Below are 25,830 nucleotides of genomic sequence, written 5' to 3' on the forward strand. Positions count from 1 at the left end.
GGTGGGAAGGAAGGGAAGGACTCCCACCCACCAAACCAAGTCCAACTCGGTTTGGGGGGGAGCCTTCCCCCTTGGCTCGGCCGACCCCCTTGGGGCTCCTTGAGCCCCAAGGCAAGGTCCCCTCCCTCCCACCTATATATACGGAGGTTTTAGGGCTGATTTGAGACGACTTAACCACGGCAGCCCGACCACATACCTCCACGGTTTTTCCTCTAGATCGCGTTTCTGCGGAGCTTGGGCGGAGCCCTGCTGAGACAAGATCATCACCAACCTCCGGAGCGCCATCACGCTGTCGGAGAACTCTTCTACCTCTCCGTCTCTCTTGCTGGATCAAGAAGGCCGAGATCATCGTCGAGTTGTACGTGTGCTGAACGCGGAGGTGCCGTCCGTTCGGTACTAGATCGTGGGACTGATCGCGGGATTGTTCGCGGGGCGGATCGAGGGACGTGAGGACGTTCCACTACATCAACCGCATTCACTAACGCTTCTGTTGTACGATCTACAAGGGTACGTAGATCACTCATCCCCTCTCGTAGATGGACATCACCATGATAGGTCTTCGTGCGCGTAGGAAAATTATTGTTTCCCATGCGACGTTCCCCAATAAACCCTTGGTGGACTTCCGGACTCCTCCAGAAGTTTCTGAAACCTTCTAGAAGGTTCCCGGTACAATACCGGAAAAATCTGAAAAAAATTCTGATAGCCAAAATATGACTTCCCATATATCAATCTTTACCCCTAAACCATTCTGGAGCTCCTCGTGACATCCAGGATCTCACTCGGGACTCTGAATAACATTCGGTTACCATCAAACTTAACTCACTAATACCAAATCATCATCGAACCTTAAGTGTGCACACCCTACGGGTTCGCGAACTATGCAGACATGACCGCGACACTCTCCGCTCAATAACCAATAGCGGTACATGGATATCCATATTGTCTCCTACATATTCTACGAAGATCTTTATCGGTCGAACCACAATGTCAAGAATTCAATCAATCCCGTATACAATACCCTTTGTCTATCGGTATGTTACTTGCCCGAGATTCAATCATCGGTATCTCCATACCTTGTTCAATCTCGTTACCGGCAAGTCTCTTTACTCATTCCGTAATACAAGATCACGTGGCTAACACTTTAGTCACATTGCTTGCAAGCTTGTTTGATGTTGTATTACCGAGTGGGCCTTGGAGATACCTCTCCGTCATACGGAGTGACAAATCCGAGTCTCGATTCACGCCAACCCAACAGACACCCTCGGAGATACCTGTAGAGCACCTTTATAGTCACCCAGTTATGTTGTGACGTTTTGTACACACAAGGCATACCTCCGGTGTCCATGAGTTGGATGATCTTATGGTCATAGGAACAGATACTTGACATGCAGAAAATAGTAGCAATAAACTGACACGGCTACATTCGTAGTTTGGGTCTTGTCCATGACATCATTCTCCTAATGATGTGATCCCGTTATCAAATGACAACTCATGTGTATGGTCAGGAAACCTTGACCATCTTTTGATCAACAAGCTAGTGCATTAGAGGCTCACTAGGGACATTGTGTTCTTCTCTTTATCCACACAGGTATCTGAGTTTCCAATCAATACAATTATACCATGGATAATAAACGATTATCATGAACAAGGAAATATAATAATAACCAATTTACTATTGCCTCTAGGGATATTTCCAATAGTTTGTGCCATAATATTATTGCGATGAATTGAATCTTTCAGTTTAATATCTCATTATGTTGGATTGAATATTCACGTTTGAGAGAACATAATATATGTCTTGCATGCGGATACTCGTAGTGACATTGGGGTATTCAAGTGATTCACTTGATATATGGTGTGGCATCAACGGATTCCCGAGATGACAATGGTGTAATCTAGGCATAGGGGTTGATTGCACGTTTTCATACTATGTTCTCCGATAGAAATCTTGGTGTGCTCCTTGAAGTTCTTTGTGTTGGATTGAGTATTATGAATCTGAAATTGTTATGGTGTTATTTTAGTATGAACTCTTGATAGATCGATCAGAAAGGCTAACTTGTTATCTTAGTACAAACTCTTGGAAAGATTGATCGGAAAGAATAACTTTGAGGTGGTTTCGTACCCTACAAACAATTTCTTCTTATGTTCTCCGCTAGATAGGAACTTTGGAGTGATTCTCCACCGCACGTTGAGGGATTGTTATATGATCTAACTATGTTAGCATTGTTGAGAGATTGCACTAGCGAAACTACGGACCCTATGCCTCATTTTCAAGCATTGCAATACCGTTTATGCTCACCTTTGTTACTTGCTACCTTGTTGTTTTTATTTATTCAGATTACAAAAAACTATATCTACTATCATTACTACACTTGGATCACCATCTCTTCACTAAACTAATGCACCTATACAATTTACCATTGTACTTGGTGTGTTGGGGACACAAGAGACTTTTTATTATTTGGTTGCAGGGTTGTTTGAGGGAGACCATCTTCATCCTACACCTCCCACAGATTGATAAACCTTAGGTTATCCACTTGAGGCAAATTTGCTAATGTCCTACAAAACTTTGCGTTTGGAGGCCCAACACGAGTCTACAAGAACAAGTTGTGTAGTAGACATTGATGACCCACAAGTATAGGGGGTCAATCGTAGTCCTTTCGATAAGTAAGAGTGTCGAACCCAATGAGGAGCAGAAGGATTTGACAAGTGGTTTTTTAGCAAGGAAATATCTGCAAGCACTGAAATTATCGGTAACAAGTGATTCTGTGGTGAGATGATTCGTAGCAAGCAACAAGTAACAAAAGTAGCAACGGTGCAACAAAGTGAACCAATACCTTTTGTAGCAAGGGACAAGCATGGACAAAGTCTTATAGGAGGAAAAACGCTCCCGAGGACACACAGGAATTTCTGTCATGCTAGTTTTCATCATGTTCATATGATTCGTGTTCGTTACTTTGATAGTTTGATATGTGGGTGGACCAGCGCTTGGGTACTGCCCTTACTTGGACAAGCATCCCACTTATGATTAACCCCTCTCGCAAGCATCCGCAACTATCAAAGAAGAATTAAGACAAAGTCTAACCATAGCATTAAACTAGTGGATCCAAATCAGCCCCTTACGAAGTAACGCATAAACTAGGGTTTAAGCTTCTGTCACTCTAGCAACCCATCATCTACTTACTACTTCCAAATGCCTTCCTCTAGGCCCAAATAATGGTGAAGTGTTATGTAGTCGACGTTCACATGACACCACTAGAGGAAAAACAACATACACCACATCAAATTACCGAACAAATACCAAATTCACATGACTACTATTAGCATGACTTATCCCATGTCCTCGGGAACAAAAGTAACTACTCACAAAGCATAATCATATTCATGACCATAGAGGTAATGAGTAGCATCAAGAATCTGAACATAAACTCTTCCACCAAATAATCCAACTAGCATCAACTACAAAGAGTAATGAACACTACTAGCAACCTTACAAGTACCAATGGGAGTCGCGAGATGGAGATTGGTTACAAGTGATGAACTAGGGTTTGGAGATGAGATGGTGCTGATGAAGATGTTGATGGTGACGAGCCCCCTCCGATGAGAGGAGTGTTGGTGATGACGATGGCGATGATTTCCCCCTCCGGGAGAGAAGTTCCCCGGCAGGATCGTCCTACCGGAGCTCTAGATTGGTTCTGCTCAAGTTCCGCCTCGTGGCGGCGGCGAATCCACAAAAAAGCTCCTCCTTGATTGTTTCCAGATGAAACCCTTCATATAGAAGAAGAGGGGGGCCAATGGGCCAGCAGGCTGCCCACAAGACCGCTTGGCGCGGCCAGGGGGGTGGCCGTGCCAAGCAGGCTTGTGGCCACCTGCTGGCGCCCCTCTGGCGCTTCTTCGGCCTAGTATGTTTTATAAATCTGGAAAAAAATCCTCGTTGATTTTTACGGCGTTTGGAGTTGCGCGGAATAGGTATCTCAACTTTGATCCTCTTTCAGGCCAGAATTCCAGCTGCCGACAATCGCCCTCTTCATGTAAACCTTGCAAAATAAGAGAGAAAGGGCATAAGTATTGTACCGTGAAGTGAAATAACAGCCCAAGAAGCGATAAATATCAACATGAAAACATGATGCAAAATGGACGTATCAACTCCCCCAAGCTTAGACCTTGCTTGTCTTCAAGCGAAAGCCTAGCTCGATAAATATGTCCACATGTTTAGGGAGAGAGGTGTCGTCAAAACAAGATACGAACATGCATGCATCATGATCATGATCAGAACAGCAATACCAACATATAATCTCTCATGCTAAAGTGATAATTCCTTCACAAAGTAAAGCATGGATCACGAACCTTACCAATAAGTAACAACCGATAGCCTGTAGTCATTGAAGCAATTGCAATTTATCACAACATCAGAAAGAGTCAAATAAGAGCTTGTAAAGAAAATCCACATACTCAATCATCTTTTCATTCTCTACAATTGCTGCAACTCACGTGGTACTCATGAGATCAAAGTTTCAGTTGAACACAGAGAAAGATAGGGGCTTATAGTTTTGCCTCCCAACTGCTTACCTCAAGGGTAATGTCAACAATAATAATTCATGAATACTTACCTCCAAGTTGACATATGAATATAGATCTTTCCCTAGCATATGACGTTAGCCAAGATAAAAAGGCGAAACAAGGAATTGGTGAAGATCACCATGACTCTTTCAAGGGCAAAAAGTAAAGGTACAAGATAGGCCCTTCGCAGAGGGAAGCAGAGGTTGTCATGCGCTTTTGAGGTTTTGATGCGTGTCCTCTTAGTGCGGAGGAACGTCACTTTATATTGCCTCCTGTGATAAAGAACTTTATTATGCAGTTTGTCGCTTTTATGTCTTCCTCATCACAGGTTCGTATAAAGCTTATTTTCCACACACTAATAGATCATACATATTAGAGAGCAATTTTTATTGCTTGCACCGATGACAACTTATTTGATGGATCTTATTCAATCCATAGGTAGGTATGGTGGACTCACATGGCAAAACTGGGTTGAAGGTTTATAGATGCACAAGTAGTATCTCTACTTAGTGTGGGAGGTTTGGCTAATGTGAGGTGGAAGCAATCGTCACATGCTAAGGGATCTCTAATCATATAACATTGTTCGGAGCCAAGCAAACACAATTCATTATGTTGTCTTCCTTGTTCAACATCTACTTCTAGGCATGCAATAGTTTAGTGAGTGTTCACAATCATAGATGGTGTCAGAGATGATATATTTATATGTGAACCTCTCCTTCTTTATCACTTCCTATTAATTGCAACAATGACCAAGGTCTACGTTTGTCTATCATCAACAAGTTTCAATCAGCATTCTTTTTGTATGTGAAGCCATCACTTCCCATAAGATCATTACATGATCTTTCATGCTTTTGTTCTTTTCTCAATCTATTGATCATGGCAAGAGGCAAAGCCCTCAACTAAGACACTCTTTATTATATGGTCATGAGCTTGAATGCATCGGGGGTGACACAAAGCAAAACTTAAGACTAAAACACTAAGACTTTTAAACTACTAGAGAAAAAGAAAACTGAAAAGGAACAAACTAAAACAAAGGTAAAGGCAAAAGATGTGATGGTGATACGATACCGGGGCAACTCCCCCAAGCTTGGCAAAAGCCAAGGGGATTTCCCATACCCATGTTTAGTTGTCTTCCTTTGGTGGTGATGGTGGTGGAGTTGTTGCAGAGGTCTTGAGCTTGTTCAATTTCCACCTAAGCATAAAATTCTGCTCCCTCAGATCATCATTTTCCTCTTCAAGCTTCAACACCCTTTGGCATAATTCCTGCTTGCTCTCCTGCAAGAAACGAGAAGGGATAAACAGAGTTTTAGGCTTCTTCCTCGAGTCAGGGAGGCTCGACTTCTTGAACTCCACATGGGTGTGTCCAGGTTGAGGTAGAGGAGCCTCCTCTTCATCGGAGCTTGTTTGTTCCTTCCCCTTGGGATCATAATCTTCTTCCTCGTAAGTGTCTAGACATAAGGATCCAAGTCCCCATAGACCTTGGGGTTAGCATGGTAATCAGCCACATAGCTCTCCCCCTCTGAATCCTGAGAAGACATCTTGACCTAGTTCTGCGGCATAAAACAAGCTCGAAACGAAAAACAAAGGAAATCTGCGTGATGCAGGGGTCAGACCAAACAGGAGAGTATATATTGATTTTTTTTCAGACCAGAAGGAGTACTCCGCATGAAAACGGAGTCCGGGAGGCGCACGAGGTGGCCACAAGCCCTCCCGGCGTGGCCAGGGGGTGGGCCCGCGCCGGGCAGGTTTGTCGCCTCCTCGCGCACTTTCCAGACTACTTCCAATTTTTGTATTTTTTCAAATATTCCAAAACGGAGAACATTTCCTACTCGAAAAGTTTTGGACTTTGTTTTCTTACCGAATCACATACCTCTTCGTTTTCGGAGTCTGAAATAGGCTGATAAATGTCCCTTAGGTATTCTTCCGGAGTTATGGTATTGATGATATTGCTTTCAACATTTATGGGAGTACGTGAGATATAATGCTTGATTCTCTACCCATTTACAACTCTCGGACAATTACCTTCCGTGTTGTTGATCTTGATAGCACCGGAACGATATACTTCCTCAACAATATAGAGACCTTCCCATTTAGAGAGAAGCTTGCCTGCAAAGAATCTTAAACGAGAATTATATAGCAAGACATAATCACCTAAATTGAACTCACGCTTTCATATCCTCTTATCATGCCACCTCTTAACCTTCTCTTTGAACAACTTGGCATTCTCATATGCCTAAGTTCTCCATTCATCAAGCGAGCTAATATCAAATAACCTCTTCTCACCGGCAAGTTTGAAATCAAAGTTGAGCTCTTTGATTGCCCAATAAGCTTTATGCTCTAGCTCAAGAGGTAAATGACATGCTTTACCGTACACCATTTTATATGGAGACATGCCCATGGGATTCTTGTAGGCATTCCTATAAGCCCACAGTGCATCATCGAGCTTCTTAGACCAATTCTTTCTAGACCCGTTGACAGTCTTTTGTAGAATTAGTTTAATCTCTCTATTTCTTAGCTCTACTTGACCACTGGACTGAGGGTGATAGGGAGACGCAATTATATGGTTGACATCGTACTTAGCAAGCGTTTTACGGAAAGCACCATGAATGAAATGTGAACCACCGTCGGACATTAGATATCTAGGGACTCCAAATCTAGGGAAGATAACTTCTTTAAGAATCCTGATAGAAGTGTTGTGATCAACACTACTAGTGGGGATAGCTTCTACGCACTTAGTGACGTAATCAACATCAACTAAGATGTGAGTATACCCATTAGATTTTGGAAAAGGTCCCATATAATCAAAGCCCCAGACATCAAATGGTTCAATGACGAGTGAATAGGTCATAGGCATTTCCTGACGTTTACTGATATTGCCTACTCTTTGACATTCGTCACAAGACAAGACAAACTTACGGGCAGCCTTAAAGAGAGTGGGCCAATAGAAACCTGATTGCAATACCTTGTGTGCAGTTCTATCTCCCGCATGGTGTCCTCCGTAGGCCTCAGAGTGACACTTCTATAGGATCTATCCCTGTTCATGTTCATGTACACAACGTCTAATAACACCATCTACTCCTTCCTTATAAAGGTGAGGATCATCCCAGAAGTAATGTCTCAAGTCAAAGAAGAATTTCTTCTATTCTTTTGTTAAGTGAAACTAGGTGGTATATATTTGGCAACGATATAGTTTGCATAATCAGCATACCACGGTGCACTACGTGAAGTATTGATGACATTCAATTGCTCATCGGGAAAGCTATCATCAATAGGTTGTGGGTCATCAAGAACGTTCTCCAACCTAGACAAGTTATCTGCTACGGGGTTATCAGCACCATTTATGTCGACAACGTGCAAATCGAATTCTTGTAGCAAGAGAACCCATCTGATAAGTCTAGATTTAGCGTCCTTCTTCTCCATGAGGTACTTAATAGCAGCATGATCAGTGTGAATAGTGACTTTGGAATCAACTATGTAAGACCTGAACTTTTCACATGCAAACACGACTGCTAAAAATTCCTTTTCCATAGTGGCATAGTTTCTTTGGGCACTGTCTAGAGTTTTACTAGCATAGTGAATAACATTCAACTTCTTATCAACTCTTTGCCCTAGAACAGCACCAACAGCATAATCGCTAGCATCACACATGATTTCAAACGGCAAGTTCCAATCAGGTGGTTGAACAATAGGTGCAGTTATTAAAGCCCTCTTAAGTATTTCAAAGGCTTCCTCACAATCATAGTCAAAGACAAAAGGAATATCATTTTGCAAGAGATTGGTAAGAGGCCTAGAAATCTTAAAGAAGTCTTTAATGAACCTTCTATAGAAACCAGCATGACCAAGGAAACTTCTTATACCTTTAATATCTGTGGGGTATGGCATTTTCTCGATTGCATCAACCTTAGCCTTATCGACTTCAATACCTCTTTCAGAAATTTTATGTCCTAAGATGATGCCTTCATTAACCATAAAGTGGCACTTCTCCCAATTCAAGACAAGATTGGTGTCTTTACATCTCTGCAAGACTCGATCAAGGTTGCTGAGGCAATCATCAAAGGAAGACCGGTAAACGGAGAAGTCATCCATGAAAACCTCAACAATATTTTCACAAAAGTCAGAGAATATAGCCACCATACATCTTTGAAAGGTGGAAGGTGCATTACATAAGCCAAAAGGCATACGTCTATAAGCAAAGGTACCGAAAGGGCAGGTGAAAGTGGTTTTCTCCCGATCAAATTATGCAACTGGTATTTGGGAGAAACCAGAATAACCGTCTAGAAAGCAGAAGTGTGTGTTTAGACAGTCTTTCTAGCATTTGGTTGATAAAAGGCAAAGGGTAATTATCTTTCCTAGTGGCTTTATTCAATTTCCTAAAATCGATCACCATCCTATAGCCAGTAATGATCCTCTATGGGATTAGTTCTTCCTTACCATTAGGGACAACGGTAATGCCTCCCTTCTTAGGGACGCAATGCACGGGACTCACCCAATCGCTATGAGCAATAGGATAGATAATACCTGCTTCCAAGAGATTTAGTATTTATTTTCTTACTACCTCTTTCATCATAGGATTCAATCTCCTTTGATGATCATCCACGGGTTTGAAGTCAGGATCAGTTTTAATCTTGTGCTAGCATAGAGTGGGACTAATGCCCTTAAGATCATCAAGAGTATATCCAATAGCAGCACGGTGCTTTCGCACAGTTTTTTGTAACTTCTTTTCTTCATGCTCTGAGAGGCTAGCACTAATAATAACATGATATATCTCTTTTTCATCAAGATAAGCATACTTAAGAGTATCAGGCAACTGTTTAATCTCGAACACAGGATCACCCTTTGGTGGGGGTGGATCCCCAAGCAGTTCAACATGCAAGTTATTCTTAAGGATAGGATATTGTTCTAAGATAACTCTATCTATCTCATCCCTTTCATCCATATGCATATCATTTTCATGCTCAAGCAAGTATTGCTCTAAGGGATCAGTAGGAGGTACGGCAATAGAAGCTAAGGCAATAGTTTGATCCCTACTAGGCAACTCCTTTTCATGAGGTTGTCTACCAACTTAGAGAAATTGAACTCATGTGACACACCTTCAAAGCCAACAGTGACAGTTTGCTTCTCACAATCAATATGAGCATTGATAGTATTGAGAAAAGGTCTACCAAATATGATGAGACAAAAGCTATCTTGTGTGGTATCCAGAACGAGGAAATTAGCAGGATACTTCGTTTTACCACACAAGACTTCAACATCCCTAACAACTCCCAGAGGGCAGATAGTATCTCTATTGGCAAGCTGAATAGTGACATCAATAGGCTCTATCTCAACAGGTGCAATCTCGTCTTTGATTTCATCATATAAGGATTGAGGTATTGCACTAACACTAGCACCCACATCACATAAGCCATGATAACAATGATCTCCTATCTTAACATAAACAACAGGCATGCCAATAACAGGCCTATGTTTATCTCTAGCGTGAGGTTTAGCAATTCTAGCAGCATCTTCACAGAAGTGAATATTATGTCCCTCAATATCGTCGGACAGAAGATCTTTGATAATAGAAATGCTAGGTTCAACTCTAATTTTCTCAGGGGGTGTAGGTGTTCTAATGTAGCCTCTACGTATCACAGTTGAAGCTTTAGAATGATCCTTTATCCTAACAGGGAAAGGTGGTTTCTCAATGTAAGCACTGGGAACAATAGGATCATTATAGGCAATGACTTTCTCTTCAACTGGATTGGGTTTAACTACATTGACTTCTAAAGGAGGATGATATTTAAACCACTTCTCTTTGGGGAGATCAATATGAGCAGCAAATGATTCACACAATGAAGCTACTATCTTAGAGTCAAGTCCATACTTAGCGCTAAAGTCACAAAAAGTTTTTATCTCAACAAAGGATTTAACGCAATCAAACGTGAAATTCATACCTGACTCCTTACCTTCTTCAAGCTCCCAATCTTCAGAGTTGCATTTAATTCTCTCCAATAAATTCCATTTGAAGTCAATATCTCTCTTCATAAAAGAACCGGTACAAGAAGTGTCGAGCATGGTGCGATCATCATGAGAAAGCCGAGCATAGAAGTTCTGAATGATAATTTCTCTCGAGAGCTCATGATTGGGGCATGAATATAGCATTGATTTAAGCCTCCCCCAAGCTTGAGAGATGCTTTCTCTGTCATGAGGCCAAAAATTATAAATATAATTCCGATCACAATGTACTAAATGCATAGGATAAAACTTTTGATGAAATTCCAATTTCAACCGATTGTAGTCCCATGATCCAGCATCATCACATAGCATATACCATGTCAACGCCTTATCCTTCAAAGATAAAGGAAATACCTTATTCTTGACCTCATCCTCGAGCAAACATGCAAGCTTAAATAAACCACAAACTTCATCTACATCGATTAGATGCAAGTCTGGATGTGATGTTCCATCTCCTGTAAAAGGATTAGCCAGCAGTTTCTCAAGCATACCCGAAGGAAATTCGAAGCAAATATTTTTAGTAGGTGCAGAAGGTTGAGGAGCAGCTCTTTGTGCTTCCGTTCGAGGTGAAGATACCCCGAACAAGCCCCTCAAAGGATTAGTATCCATAGTGACAAGTGACAATAAATTTCAGCACACTATATGAATGTTTCCTTACCAAGTTCCACTTACCAAAGGCGCTTCACTCCCCGGCAACGGCACCAGAAAAGAGTCTTGATGACCCACAAGTATAGGGGATCAATCATAGTCCTTTCGATAAGTAAGAGTGTCGAACCCAACGAGGATCATAAGGATCTGACAAGTGGTTTTCAGCAAGGAAATATCTATAAGCACTGAAATTATCGGTAACAAGTGATTGTGTGGTGAGATGATTCATAGAAAGCAACAAGTAACAAAAGTATCAACGGTGCAGCAAAGTGGCCCAATCCCTTTTGTAGCAAGGGACAAGCATGGACAAAGTCTTATAGGAGGAAAAACGCTCCCGAGGACACACGGGAATTTCTGTCATGCTAGTTTTCATCATGTTCATATGATTCGCGTTCGTTACTTTGATAGTTTGGTATGTGGGTGGACCAGCGCTTGGGTACTACCCTTACTTGGACAAGCATCCCACTTATGATTAACCCCTCTCGCAAGCATCCGCAACTATGAAAGAAGATTTAAGACAAAGTCTAACCATAGCATTAAACTAGTGGATCCAAATCAGCCCCTTACGAAGTAACGCATAAACTAGGGTTTAAGCTTCTGTCACTCTAGCAACCCATCATCTACTTACTACTTCCCAATGCCTTCCTCTAGGCCCAAATAATGGTGAAGTGTTATGTAGTCGACGTTCACATAACACCACTAGAGGAAAAACAACATACAACACATCAAATTACCGAACGAATACCAAATTCACATGACTACTATTAGCATGACTTATCCCATGTCCTCAGGAACAAAAGTAACTACTCACAAAGCATAATCATATTCATGACCAGAGACATAATGAGTAGCATCAAGGATCTGAACATAAACTCTTCCACCAAATAATCCAACTAGCATCAACTATAAAGAGTAATCAACACTACTAGCAACCTTACAAGTACCAATCGGAGTCGCGGGACGGAGATAGGTTACAAGTGATGAACTAGGGTTTGGAGATGAGATGGTGTTGATGAACATGTTGATCGTGATGAGTCCCCTCCGATGAGAGGAGTGTTGGTGATGACGATGGCAACGATTTCCCCATCCGAGAGGGAAGTTTCCCCGGCAGGATCGTCCTGCCAGAGCTCTAGATTGGTTCTGGTCAAGTTCCGCCTCGTGGCGGCGGCGAATCCACGAAAAAGCTCCTCCTTGATTTTTTTTTCCAGACGAAACCATTCATATAGTAGAAGAGGGGGCCAGTGGGCCAGCAGGCTGCCCACAAGCCCCCTTGGTGCGGCTATGGGGGTGGTCACGCCAAGCAGGCTTGTGGCCACCTTCTGGCGCCCCTCTGGCGCTTCTTCGGCCCATTATTTTTTATAAAACTGGAAAAAAATTCTCTTTGATTTTTACGGCGTTTGGAGTTGCGCGGAATAGGTATCTCAACTTTGCTCCTCTTTCAGGCCAGAATTCCAGCTACCGACATTCTCCCTCTTCATGTAAACCTTGCAAAATAAGAGAGAAAGGGCATAAGTATTGTACCGTGAAATGAAATAACAGCCCAAGAAGCAATAAATATCAACATGAAAACATGATGCAAAATGGACGTATCAGACATCCAGCTCTTTTCTGGCGCCGTTGTCGGGGAGGTGAGTGCTTGAAGGTATATCTTTAGATCCTGCGATTAAATCTTTTAGTTTCTTGTTTTTCACTAGTTTGGTTTTCTAATAAGAAAATTACAAAAAAAATGGAATTGAGGTGGTCTCATATTGTTCATATCTATCATGTTTATCATGAAAATGGTGGAAAGGAAAATTGTGCTTAACTGCTAGAGGAAGAAATTATGAAAATGCTTAATGTGAATTATTTGAATGATGAGCATGATAGAAATATTGTTAGTACGAATTCTATGAATATCCATGATGCTAATGATATTCAAAGCCACAAGCTTGGGGATGCTATGTTTCATGAAGATGATATTTTTAGTCCCCCAAGTTTTGATGAGCCAATTTATTATGATGAAAGCATGCCTCCTATTTCTGATAATTATATGATGAAAGTGGGTTTGGAAGAGTGTCATCTCTAGGTACTAATGATACCACTATTTTGTAGGGTGTTGATTCTTTTCCTAATGATAAAAGTGGATTTGGAGAGGTCATGACTTTATTTAGTGATGAGTCCACTATTTTGGAAGAGGTTTTAATTGACTATGATAACAAAGTTGATATCTATGATGATTATTGTGATGAAATTTATGATATAAATAATAAGGATAACCATGAAACTTGTCATCATGATATTAATTATCATTTGGATTATATCTATCAAGTATCTCATGATTGCTACTTTGTTGAGTTTGCTCCCACTACTATGAACGAGAAGAATTTTGCTTATGTGGGTAGTAATAAAAATTCTATGCTTGTGCATCATGAAAAGAATGTTGTATGTGATAGTTATATTATTGAATTCCTTCATGATGCTACTGAAATTTATTATGAGGGGAACATATGCTTGAAGTAATTGCAATAACATCAAGTTTCCTCTCTATGTGTTCAAAGTTTTGAAGTTATGTTGTTTTGCCTTCCTATGCAAGATGATTCTTGCTACAATAAATTGTTTTATTTAAGAATCCCTATGCATAGGAAGTGGGTTAGACTTAAATGTTCTTACCATGTGATTCATGATCCTCTCTTGCATGTTTCAACTATTATTCCTATACGAGCACCAATGAAATCATCATGCCTAGCTAGAAGGCATTAAAGAAAAGCGCTTGTTGGGAGAAAACCCAATATTTACCCTTTACATTTTTGAGTGTTAACATGCTTAAGCTATTGTGTTAATCATGTTTTATAGATTTTGTTTCAATAAAGTGCCAAGTAGAGTCTTTGGGATAGTGTGGATACTTGCTTGTTTGAATCTGTGCAAAAACACAAACTTTTACGTCAAGTGCAGAATTTCTCTTATTTTACTAAAGCATCAAAAAATCTGAAAGTTTTACACAATTTTGGTATGAAACTTCTCTACGCTTTTCAAAATTTTCAAAATTGTTAGAGTCAGGGAAGTATGGTTTTAGTGTAGATCTTCACAAACTGTTCTGTTTCTGACATATTCTATTTTTCATGCATAGTTTGCTTGTTTTAGTGTTTCCATAACTTATATTGAGTGATATAAATTAAGGTGATGATAGAATACATTAGGTACTATGTGAAAACGATTATGAATCTTGTCTTGGCATTACCTAAGTGAATGATCTATATTTATCATACTAACCCATCTCACGAAGTTTCGTTAAGATTTGTGTGATTGAAGTTTTCAAGTTTTGGGTGAGATACCAATATGAGGAGAATAAGGAGCAGCAATAACCTAAGCTTTTGGATGCCCAAGTAACCCCCGACATAATATTCAAGGAAGACTCAAGCTTTTAAGCTTGGGGACGCCCCGAAACGCATCCCCTCTTTCATCTCCCACATTATCGGTATATCTTACTTGGAGCTATATTTTTATTCGTCACATGATATTTGTTTTGCTTGGAGCGTCATTTTGTTTTGTTTTTATGTGTTAGATGTCATTTATAATCTTGTATTTCAATAAAATGTTCCAAGAATGGCCTTTAGAATGCTTGAATTGCATGTGCGATGTATGCTATACAAAAATAGAAACTTCTTCTTTAGTATTTTAATTATCTTATTTTACTGGAATGTGGAAAGTTTCTGAAATGTTTACTCAGTACTGTCATACAAATTGTTTATTGCTTTCTAAATTTTCAGAATTTTTGGAGATACAGAAGTGTACGTTTTAAATAAATTGCTATAGACTATTCTGTTTGGACAGATTGGTGTCATAGTTTTGTTATCTACTTATCCTATAGTTTCCATAGCTTATATTCGTAGATATAAATTGTGGAAATGATAGTATATAGTACCTAATGTTTGAAAATTATTATGCGACTTGTCTTGGCAGTACATGAAGTATTGATTTACTTTTATGTGTACTAACCTATCTCACGAGTTCTTTTCATGTTTTGTGTGGATGAAGTTTTTGAGACTTATGTGAAACCATGATACGAGAGGAATTAAGGAGACACAAAGTCTCAAGCTTGGGGATGCACAAGGCACCCCAAGTAAATATTTTAAGAAATCACCAACAACTATCGGTTAGCCTATGTTGAGCCTAAATTTTTATTCCTCCACATGATATGTGTTATTCTTGAAATGCATTTTGGCTTTTGTTTTGTTTGAAATAAAATATCAGATATGGAAATCTTTATTGAGAGAGATTCCTTGCATAGCTACTTAGTTTTTGACTACTCATTGATCTTCACTTTATCTTTTTAGAGTAGTTTGATTGAATTGCTCAAGTGCTTCACTTATATCGTTTTGAGCATGATGGTGTTGTTATGTTGAAGAAATTTGCTCTCATGCTTCACTTAGATTATTTTGAGAGGTGATAATTTTTTTAATAAATCCTCTCTTGCTTCACTTATATAATTCTGAGAGTTGAAAATTTTAAAGAAACATGTGCTCTCGTTCTTCACTTACATTTGTTTGAGAGCTTGTTATTTGCATTGCCAATTTGCTTTAAATGAAACTTAGTCCCAAAGTGATGAATGTCCACGAATGATATAATAAAAACTTTCATGAAGATCATTGGATATTAAGCTTGATTCTTTGCAATAGTTTTGTGATATGAATATAGTAATATGTGAGTTATGTTAATGAGTATTAAAGCTCTAGTAAGAATATTCGTGTTAAGGTTTGTGATTTCCTATGCATGAACATGAAGTCAATAATTATGCTATGAAATTACATCCTACTTGTGTTTCATCATTCGTTGTTAGTTATGTTTAATGTTCACTTATGATGATTTTTGTTCCTTGGTTGGGCGCTTCTCAATCTTTTTGCTAGCCTTCACTTGTGCTAAGCGGGGATAGTCTTGTGCATCCAAATCCTAAACCAAAAGTTGTGCCAAATGAGTCCACCACACCTACCTATATGTGGTATTTCAATGCCATTCCAAGTAAATTTTTAGGTGCCAACTCTAATATTCAAAATAAATTTCTGTTTTGTGTGCGTGTACCGCACACGAAGCGGCGAGGGGTGGCCGATATCTTGCGTGTTAAATAGGTTGTTCTCAAGATGAGTGTTTATTCACTTTTCATTGCATGAGAGTATGGCAGTAATAGGGATGCCCAGTCCCAAAATGCGAAGAAAATTTATTTTATGTTGTCAAATAATAAATTCCTTGGGAAGTGTTGTCATGGACGGTACCCATGTGTCGGTGCACTGAAGACTGGGGTCTCCTGTGCCCCAGACTTGTGCACAGGCACCGGCAATCCCTTTGACGGCAAGGCATGACAAAGGCTAGCAGGAAGACAAACCTCCAAATTCACCAAGTCCACACCCTTCAAAGGGTGTGAGGAATAAGCCCAAGCTCCAAGGCCCCGGCAAGCCCCTCTTATCGGGAAGGCATCCAAGGCCCCGGCAAGCCCTTCTTGTTGGGAAGACGTCCAACGCCCCAGCAAGCCTTCCTTGTTGGGAAAGGCATTCAAGGACCCGACAAGTCCTCCTTTCCAGGAAGATGGACATGACCTCGACAACCTTTCCTTGCCAGGAAGGTAGACTAGGCTAGTGGCGAGGGCACCATCCCGGCAAGCCCCATTCGCCGCCACGTGTTCCATCCTGCCACAGAGCCACTGACTACCATAGCGCCAGCGCATCCCTCATGCACCAGCACAACACCCAGGTGTCAAAACACCCAGGTACGTGTCGATACCATCCTGATGTGGGTAAGGAGACTGGCGAGGCATTTATTCCCCCTGACACCATGATAGATAGATAGCGGTGAACCTTGTTCGCTGTACAGATCGTGAACCCTCTGTTGAGCACTTTTGGTGACCCTTTTGCCTATAAAAGGAGGCCCAAGGCTCAGTTCTAAGGGGTTAGACACTTCGGGCATTGGCCAACGGGCAATCACTGTAGCAAGTAATCCTACAGTAAGCACATATACAACAAACGAAGCAGGAGTAGGGTTTTACGCACTAAGTGGCCCGAACCTGGGTAAAAACGTTCCGGGTGCTGATCGCTAGCTCTACTCTTGGCGCCACCCCTCTCCCCGCCGAACGATCATGGGATCCTTGGAGCTTCCCATAGGTGTCATTTCTCCCGACATCTTTGGCGCGCCAGGTAGGGGGTGAGAGCATTTGCGCTAATCTGAGCAAGCTCTGCCCTGGGTTTTTAGGAGTTGAGCGCACCACCGCATTTCGCCGAAGCGGGACACAGCGGTGGTCGCTCCACTCTGCCATGGCCTTCTAGCGCGTGCACAGGCGCGCTGCTGCGGAAGTGCAGGCCCAGGAAGCGGAGACCCCGAGTTCGACGCCATCAGGCTGATGCGCCGCTCCAGGATAGTACGTTGCCGTCGAGGGTGTGCCTGGGGGATTCAGCGAGGCCTCCGGCGATACTCCGGCGAACGCACCTCTGCGGAGTGATGCATAGCCGTCGAGGATGCACCAACAGGTCCAGAAGCCCCGACACGCACTCCAGCAGAAATTTTTTCTCCCCTGGAAGCGTCGCATCGCTGCCGAAGATGCGCTCGGGGGCTCTGCTGCCTCTTGAGCTTGCGTTGATTTTTCCCTGGAAGAGGAAAGGGTGATGCAGCAGAGGAGCAGTAAGTATTTCCCTCGGTTTGAGAACCAAGGTATCAATCCAGCAGGAGAATCGAGGTCAAGTCCAAAGTACCTGCGCAAACACAAAAGAGCTTGCACCCAACGCTATAAAGGGGTTGTCAATCCCTTCAAGATTGATTGCAAAGTGAGATCTGAAGGCGGAAAGTGCAACGAACTAAAAGTGTAAGGCTGAAAATATGGTGTGAAGTAGACCCAAGGGCCATAGTGTTCACTAGAGGCTTCTCTCAAAATAGCAAATAATACGGTGGGTGAAAAAATTACTGTCGAGCAATTGATAGAACCGCGCAAAGTCATGACGATATCTAAGGCAATGATCATACATATAGGCATCACGTCCGAGACAAGTGGACCGATACTTTCTGCATCTACTACTATTACTCCACACATCGACCGCTATCCAGCATGCATCTAGTGTATTGAATTCATGACGAACAGAGTAACACATTAAGCAAGATGACATGATGTAGAGGGATAAACTCAAACCAATGATTAAAACCCCATCTTTTTACCCTTGATGGCAACAACACGATGCGTGCCTCGCTGCCCCTTCTGTCACTGGGAGAGGTCACCGCACGGTATGAACCCAAAACCAAGCACTTCTCCCATTGCAAGAATCATAGATCAAGTTGGCCAAATAAAACCCACAACTCGAAGAGAATTACAAGGATATGAAATCATGCGTATAAGAGATCAGAAGAAACTCAAATAAGATTCGTAGATAATCTGATCATAAATCCACAATTCATCCGATCTCGACAAACACACCGCAAAGAAGATTACATCGGATAGATCTCCATGAAGATCATGGAGAACTTTGTATTGAAGATCCAAGAGAGAGAATAAGCCATCTAGCTACTAGCTATGGACCCGAAGGTCTATGGTGAACTACTCACGCATCATCGGAGAGGTCATGGTGTTGATGAAGAAGCCCTCCGTATCCGAATCCCCCTCCGGGAGGGCACTAGAACGTGCCCCAGATGGGATCTTGCGGAGACAAAAGTTTGCGGCGGCGGAAAAGTATTTTCGTGGATCTCTCCCGCAGTTTTGGAATTTTTCTGAATTTATAGGCGGAAGAGGTAGGGCAGACGAGCCACAGGGGGCCCACAAGCCTACTAGGCGCGGGGCCCCCTGGCCGCGCCTAGGGGGCTTGTGGGGTCCACTGATGGCCCATGCCTTGGTTCTCAAGTCTCGTGCGTATCTTCTGTTTCAGAAAAAATCTTTTCGGAAGTTTTATTCCGTTTGGACATCGTTTAAAATCCTCCTCTGAAAAGGGTCAAAAACAAGGAAAAAACAGGAACTGGCACTTGGCACTGAGTTAATAAGTTAGTCCCGGAAAAGATATAAAAGGCATACTAAACATCCAAAGTTTGACAAGATAATAACATGGAACCATAAAAACTTATAGATACGTTGGAGACGTATCAATTATCTCCAAGCTTAACTCCTGCTCGTCCTCGAGTAGGGAAGTGATAAAGACTGAATTTTTGATGTGGAATGCTACCTAGCATAGTTGTCCTTTGTAACTTCTTTCATGTGACATGAATGTTAAGATCCGTAAGATTCAAAACAATAGTTTGCTATTGACATGAAAACAATAATACTTCAAGCAAACTAGCAAGGTAATCATCAACTTCCGAAATAACAAGGCCAAAGAAAGTTATCCCTACAAAATCATATAGTGTGGCTATGCTCCATCATCCCCACACAACTAATTTAAATCATGCACAACCCCGGTATTGGCCAAGTAATTGTTTTCGCACTCTTACTTTCTCAAACCTTTTACAACTCTCACGCAATACATGAGCGTGAGCCATGGATATAGCACTATAGGTGGAATAGAGTGTGGTGGTGGTTGTGAGACAAAAAAGGAGGAGATGGCCACATTGACTCGGCGTATTAAAGGGCCATGGCGATGCCCATTAATATATATCAATGTGAATGAGTAGGGATTGCCATTCAAAGGATGCACTAGAGCTATAAGTATGTGAAAGCTCAAGAAGAGAACTAGTGGGTGTGCATCCAACTTGCTTGCTCACGAAGACCTAGGGAAATTTGAGGAAGCCCATCATTGGAATATACAAGCCAAGTTATAAAATAAAAATTCCCACTAGTAGCATTGTCCCTTCTCAAAACATGAGGCTCTCAATCATGAAGAACATGGTGGTGACAAAACGAGAGGCTCTCAATCATGAAGAACATGGTGCTATATTGAAGCACAAGTGTGGAAAAGATAATAGCATTGTCCCTTCTCTCTTTTTCTCTCTTTTTTTATCTGGGCTCTTTGGCCTCTCTTGTTTTCTCTTTTTTTTATGTGGGCAACTTTGGCCTCTTTTTTTCCTCACATGGGACAATGCTCCAATAATGATGATCATCACACTTTTATTTACTCACAGCTCAAAGCTTAGAACGATGATGAGTCTATAGGAAATGCCTCCGGCAGTGTACCGGGATGTGCAACGATCTAGCTTGGCGTATGACGTTGAAACATCTCGCTAGAGATCTTACGATCATGCAATGGCAATATGAGAGTGACGACACAAGTCATGAGATGGAACAGTGGGAGTTGCATGGCAATATATCTCGGAATGGCTATGAAAATGCCATAGTAGGTAGGTATGGTGGTTGTTTTGAGGAAGGCGTATGGTGGGTTTGTGCACCACCGAAAATTGCGCGGTACTAGAGAGGCTAGCAATGGTGGAAGGTAAAAGTGCATCTATACCATGGACTCACACTAGTCATGAAGAACTCACATACTTGTTGCGAAAGTTTTTATTAGTAATCGAAACAAAGTGCTAAACTCATACTCCTAGGGGAAGGGTTGGTAGATGTTAACCATCGCGCGATCCCGACCGCAACACAAAGGATGACAATCAATAGATCAATTATGCTCCGACTTCCTAACATAGCGGTTCACCATACGTGCATGTTACGGGAATCACTAACTTCAACATAAGTATTTCTAGATTCACAACACCCTACTAACATAACTCTTAATATTACCAAATCCACGTCTCAAAACTAATTGGGAGGAATCAAACTTCTCTTTCTACGCAATGCACATGAAGATGGAAGTTTTTGTATCCTCTTTGGGTACCTATCACCTTTGGGACTATTTTCATAGCACAAACAAACTACCAAGTCACGCATCGCCATTCTCTAAAACATCTAAGCGAAGCACATAGAGAAAAATTATCTAGCTCAAAAGATATAAGTGAAGCACGATGAGCAAAATTATCTAGCTCAAAAGATATAAGTGAAGCACGATGAGCATTCTAGAAAATTCACGATGAGTGCATGTCTCTATCAAAAGGTGTGCATAAAGGATGATGACACAACGAAAATAAAAGACTCCTACGATACAAGACGCTCCAAGCAAAACACATATCATGTGGTGAATAAAAATTATAGCTCCAAGTAATGTTACCGATGGATTGAAGACGAAAGAGGGGATGCCTTCCCGGGGCATCCCCAAGCTTAGGATTTTTGGTGTCCTTGAAATTGGCTTGGGATGCCTTGGGAATCCCCAAGCCTGAGCTCTTTACACTCTTAATCCATTGTCCATGAGAACATCACCCAAAACTTGAAAACTTCACAACACAAAACTTAAACAGAAACTCGTGATATCATTAGCACAAGAAAACAAACTACCACCCCTTTTAGGTACTGTAGAAATCTTGATTTCTATTTTAATTGGTGTTAGATTACTGTATTCTCACTTTTCCATGGCTAGTACCCACCCCCCCCCCCCCCCCGATACTATCCATAGTTTCATCAAAACTAGCAACCAACTCAACAAAAACAGAATCTGTCAAAAACAGACCAGTCTCTAGCAATATGTATACTTTGTATACTTATGGAACCTCACAAATTCTGAAAAATTACGACTGCCTGGGAAAAATTCATATCAACCAGCAGCAAAAAGAATCAACTCAAAATCTCTTTCTGAATAAAAATGAAAAATAATCTCGTGAGCGAAAAGTTTCTGTCTTTTTCCAGCAGGATCAAACAACCATCACCAAGACTAGTCATAAAGGTTTTGCTTGCCTCAAACACAAAAAGAAACACAAAAGACACAATCATAACATAATTATGATGGTGTGGAGGCAACAAAACAGAAAGAAAAAGATAAATTCATTGGGTTGCCTCCCAACAAGCGTTATTGTTTAACGCCCTTAGCTAGGGATAAGGCGATAGAATCACGTATTGTCGTCTTTGGTGCTCAAACCATAAGTAGCCCTCATCATGGATTCATAAGGCAATCTTATTTTCTTTCTAGGAAAATGCTCCATGCCCTTATTTAAAGGAAATTGAAATCTAATATTCCCTTCCTTCATATCGATGATAGCACAGATAGTCCTTAGCAAAGGTCTACCAAGAATGATAGGGCATGTAGGATTGCAATCAATGTCAAGCACAATGAAATCCACGGGTACATAGTTCCTATTTGCAATAATAAGAACATCATTTATCCTTCACACGGGTTTCTTGACAGTAGAATCCGCAACATGCAAATTAAGAGAACACTCATCAATCTCATTAAAACCCAGAACATCCATAAAGACTTTGGAATCGCGGAAACACTAGCACCCAAATCACACAAAGCATTACATTCATAGTTTTTGATTTTGATTTTGATAGTAGGTTCCCACTCATCATGAAGCTTTCTAGGGATAGAAACTTCCAATTCAAGTTTCTCTTCAAGAGATTTTATCATAGCATCGACGATATGATCGGTAAAGGCCTTGTTTTGGCTATAAGCGTGTGGAGAATTTAGCATGGATTGCATCAAGGAAATGCATTCAATCAAAGAGCAACTATCACAATTGAATTCCTTGAAATCCAAAGTAGTAGATTCATTACTACTCAAAGTTTTAATATCTTCTACTCCACTTTCAATGCTTTTAGCATCAAGATAGATGCACTCCGAATCATTGGGTCGTTTTTCAACCAAAGTGGATTCATATACAGCCCCATCATCATTAGGTTTGACACAAGGAAACAAAGATTCAATGGGAGTCACACCAAGCACTTTAAGATCTTCGTGATTCTTATCACGAGAACACACCCTTTTAAGCCATTCATGTCTAGCACGAATTTGGGCGGTTCTTTCTTTGCTCTTACTCATGGAAACACGCATAGCTTTCAAAGTTTCATCCATATTGATCTTGGGAGGAGAACATCTAAATTTCAAAGCATCAATATCACTAGACATTCTATCAACGCTCCTAGCCAGATCGTCAATTTTGAGTAATTTTTCCTCTATAGACGCATTGAAAATCTTTTGCGAGTTGATAAACTCTTTGATATTAATCTCTAGATCAGAGGGTAATCTATTGTAATTTCCATGAGTATTGTTGTAGGAGTTGCCAAAGTTATTAGAGGGGTTACTAGGAAAAGGCCTAGGAACATAGTTTCCTCTAAAAGCATTGTTGTTGCCAAAATTATTCCTACCAACAAAATTAACGTCCAAGCTAGCGTTGCTACTCTCAATCAAGGAAGATAAGGGCATGTCATTAGGATCTAAAGGAGCACTTCTACTAGCAACCAAATTCATTAACTCATCCATCTTAGCACTCAACGAGTTAATTTCTTTTATAGCGTGTACCTTCTTACCAGTAGGTGACCTTTCAGTGTGCCAGTGAGAGTAGTTCGTCATGATATTGTCTAGGAGTTTTGTGGCTTATCCTAACGTGATTTCCATGAACGTTCCACCTGAGGCAGAGTCCAAGATATTTCTAGAAGTGAAATTCAAGCCAGCGTAGAAGATTTGTATAATCATCCAAAGACTCAAGCCATGAGCGGGACAATTTCTAATCATCAATTTCATTCTCTCCCAAGATTGTGCAACATGTTCATGATCAAGTTGCTTAAAATTCATGATATCATTACGGAAAGAGATAATCTTAGCCGGCAGAAAATACTTAGATATGTAAGCACCTTTGCACTTGTTCCAAGAATCAATACTATTTTTGGGCAAAGACGAAAACCAAGTTTTTGCTCGATCTCGCAACGAGAACGGAAAAAGCTTCAATTTAATCACATCATTATACACATCTTTCTTCTTTTAGATACCGCAAAGCTCAATGAAGGTATTAAGATGGGATGCGGCATCTTCACTAGGAAGGCCGGAGAATTGCTCTTTCATAACAAGATTCAGCAAAGCAGCATTGATTTCGTAATATTCCGCACTAGTGGAGGGAGCAATTGTAGTACTAATAAAATTATTATTATTATTATTCGAGAAGTCACAGAGTTTGGTGTTTTTAGTCATGGTGACTTCAGCAAGCAAACAAGCACACAAGCGAACAGAAAGCAAGCGAGAGAAAAGGGCGAACGAAAATAGGCAACTATTTTTGTAAATTTTTGTTTTTCAGAAGTGGGGGAGAGAAAAACGAGAGGCAAAAAAGTAAATGCAATATATGAGTTTGCGACACTTACTTGGATGAGTTCTTAACTTGATCCTCCCTGGCAACGGCGCCAGAAATCCTTCTGCTACCTCTTGAGCTTGCGTTGGTTTTTACCTTGAAGAGGAAAGGGTGCTGCAGCACAGGAACAGTAAGTATTTCCCTCAGTTTGAGAACCAAGGTATCAATCCAGTAGGAGAATCGAGGTCAAGTACAAAGTACCTGCGCAAACACAAAAGAGCTTGCACCCAACGCTATAAAGGGGTTGTCAATCCCTTCAAGATTGATTGCAAAGTGAGATCTGAAGGCGGAAAGTGCAACGAAGTAAAAGTGTAAGTCTGAAAATATGGTGTGAAGTAGACCCGGGGGCCATAGTGTTCACTAGAGGCTTCTCTCAAAATAGCAAATAATACGGTGGGTGAACAAATTACTATCAAGAAATTGATAGAACCGCCCAAAGTCATGACGATATCTAAGGCAATGATCATACATATAGGCATCACGTCCGAGACAAGTAGACTGATACTTTCTGCATCTACTACTATTACTCCACACATCGACCGCTATCCAGCGTGCATCTAGTGCATTGAATTCATGACGAACAGAGTAACGCATTAAGCAAGATGACATGATGTAGAGGTATAAACTTAAACCAACGATGAAAACCCCATCTTTTTACCCTTGATGGCAACAACACGATGCATGCCTCGCTGCCCCTTCTGTCACTGGGAGAGGTCACCGCACGGTATGAACCCAAAACCAAGCACTTCTCCCATTGCAAGAATCATAGATCAAGTTGGCCAAATAAAACCCACAACTCGAAGAGAATTACAAGGATATGAAATCATGCATATAAGAGATCAGAAGAAACTCAAATAAGATTCATAGATAATCTGATCATAAATCCACAATTCATCGGATCTCGACAAACACACCGCAAAGAAGATTACATCGGATAGATATCCACGAAGATCATGGAGAACTTTGTATTGAAGATCCAAGAGAGAGAATAAGCCATCTAGCTACTAGCTATGGACCCGAAGGTCTATGGTGAACTACTCACGCATCATCGGAGAGGTCATGGTGTTGATGAAGAAGCCCTCCGTATCCGAATCCCCCCTCCGGGAGGGCACTAGAACGTGCCCCAGATGGGATCTTGGAGAGATAGAAGCTTGCGGCGGCGGAAAAGTATTTTCGTGGATCTCTCCGCAGTTTTGGAATTTTTGTGAATTTATAGGTGGAAGAGGTAGGGCAGACGAGCCACACGGGGCCCACAAGCCTGCTAGGCGCGGGCCCCTTGGTCGCGCCTAGGGGGCTTGTGGGGTTCCCTGATGGCCCCTGCCTTGGTTCTCAAGTCTCGTGTGTATCTTCTGTTCCATAAAAAATCTTTTTGGAAGTTTTATTCCGTTTGGACACCGTTTAAAATCCTCCTCTGAAAAGGGTCAAAAACACGGAAAAAACAGGAACTCGCACTTGGCACTGAGTTAATAAGTTAGTCCGAGAAAAGATATAAAAGGCATACAAAACATCCAAAGTTTGACAAGATAATAGCATGGAACCATC

This window comes from Hordeum vulgare, chromosome 2H (genome assembly GCF_904849725.1).
Source record: "Hordeum vulgare subsp. vulgare chromosome 2H, MorexV3_pseudomolecules_assembly, whole genome shotgun sequence".
Classification (NCBI taxonomy): domain Eukaryota; kingdom Viridiplantae; phylum Streptophyta; class Magnoliopsida; order Poales; family Poaceae; genus Hordeum; species Hordeum vulgare.